The sequence below is a fragment of the Tenrec ecaudatus genome, chromosome 2, assembly GCF_050624435.1.
Source record: "Tenrec ecaudatus isolate mTenEca1 chromosome 2, mTenEca1.hap1, whole genome shotgun sequence".
NCBI classification, from domain to species: Eukaryota; Metazoa; Chordata; class Mammalia; order Afrosoricida; family Tenrecidae; genus Tenrec; species Tenrec ecaudatus.
This window is the reverse complement of record NC_134531.1, coordinates 111,129,688-111,131,687: the sequence shown is the minus strand read 5'-3', so window position 1 is coordinate 111,131,687 and position 2,000 is coordinate 111,129,688. Positions and strand designations below refer to the sequence as shown.

At 54.6% G+C, this 2,000-nt stretch overlaps 1 pseudogene; it reads right to left on the bottom strand.

The window, feature by feature from the left end:
* Nucleotides 1–280: 280 nt before the first annotated feature.
* LOC142440064 (phosphoglycerate mutase 1-like) lies at nt 281–1,358 on the bottom strand (annotated as a pseudogene).
* Nucleotides 1,359–2,000: the final 642 nt, after the last annotated feature.

Sequence of the window (2,000 nt, the reverse complement as noted above, 5' to 3'; positions counted from 1 at the left end):
CAATCCACTGGCATAACCAGAGTCCCTGCCCTCTGGGAAGAGAGGCAAGGCTTCCCTGGGCCTGGCTGAGGATCGTGTATGCCCCGGAGGTGCCGTTTGGTCTAGGACCGCACTAAGGGAGAGGGTGTGGGGGGAAGGGATGGCTGAAATGGGAGCCACTGGTCCCCCATCTGCGGCTACGTAAGGTGTGGTCAGTGTGACGTGTGCAGGGGAGCGATGCAGAGGAGCGGGTGGGCAGGGAGGGCGGGTGTCCCTGGGACAGCAGTCGGCCAGCATGCCTTCACTTCTTGGCCTTGACCTTGGCGGCCACAGCTTCCACGGCTTTATGCACGGTCTCCTCGTCCCCCAGGAACTGCATGGCCTTGATGGGCTTCAAGTTCTTGTCCAACTCATAGACGATGGGGATGCCGGTGGGCAGGTTCAGCTCCACGAAGGCCTCTTACAGAGAGCCCCTCCACATGTTTGACAATGCCCCGCAGGTTGTTGCCATGGGCTGCATTCGGGACCCGCTTCCCTTCCTTGATCTGAGCAACGATTTCTTCAATCGTTCCAGAAGGGCGGGGCTCTGGCAATGGTGTCCTTCAGACTCTCGCAGGAGGGCAGCTGGTCTTCAGTGAGGTCTGCATACCTGCGATCCTTGCTGATGTTGCCGTCGAAGGGGTGGGCCAGCTCCAAGGGCGGCAGTGGGATGTCATAGGAACGCCTCCAGACATTGACCTGGGTCTTACCGTGCTTTGCGGCCATTTCTCATTTCTGCCTTACTGAGGTCAGTCAAGCCCCCCCCCCCCCCCCCACCGTATTGCCACTCGTTGAGGCTCCAGGTCCGCACTCCGGGCAGCCACATCTGGTCGATGGCAGCCAGCACCATCCAGAGGAGCCTGACGCTCTCTTCAGCCGCTGAAGCGGTTCTCCAGGTTCCATGCGCTCTCGCCTCGGCGGATTAGCACAACACTAGCTGGTAGGCGGCCAAGGCTGCAGGCTCAGGATACGGGGAAGCCTGGTGTTCACCGAGATTCTGGAGTCTCGGCCCTATGAGGTACAATTCTGTCGACAGTATATGAGAGTGCTTATAACTACATTCCCTCCAACACAATTGAGTCAGCTAATGTCTTTTCTAGTCTGATAAGTGAAAATTCATATCTCCTCATGTCAACTACACTGCCAGGTGGGAACAGGACCTCAGGAGTCCTCTTCAGCCCCCTGTAAGTCTCCTGGAAAGCTGGCCTCGGCTCTGCCGCTGGCATCGTGAGGGCATCCTCCGCGGGGCGCTCATTACCCACGCTGCCTTCAACAGCAGCCCAGCGGGCTTCTGCTGCCATGGGCAGGGCCAGCGGTGTGGTAACGGCGATTAGAGGCATCCAGGCTAAAAAGGAGGCTCAGATACAGCGATAGATCCTTGACTATTCCCTCCCCTCCAACCCACATCTATTCACAGGGGGACTAAGGGAGCAAGGACACTTGTAGAACCCACCCTTCTGTGGTGGGATCCAAGTTGGTGTAGAGATGACGAATAAGGAGATAGTCGGCCGCGTGTCATGAGGGTCTTCAGGTCACTTTGTCTCTTCACTAATGCATAGGCAATAGAAATATTCTAGAGATCTCAGTTGCAAAAGCATCCTTCGTTAAATTTCTTGGAATAAAGTAATTTCCATTTTCTCCTAGATGCCTGTTCTTGTTTCCTGACAACACACGGCGTTCCCTTTTCTTCTCTGAATTATTTTAAAACTTTCTACAAGTTTAACTTTCTCCCTCACTCCCCAATCAGATGTCCTGTTGTAACATGCACTCTTCCTGTAGGAACGATGGGGCTTCTACTCTGTAATTCTCTCCTCAAGAGTTACAGTCTTGAGAGACCCAGGGGCAGTTCTCCCTGTCCCATCAGGCCACTATGAATCAGCATCAGCTTGATAGCAGTGAGTTCTTCTGATCCGGCCAGAAGTCCTTTTTCTCTCCCATGCTGGGCATCAAACTGGGTGGTGGGTTTAAATCATCATTTCTGT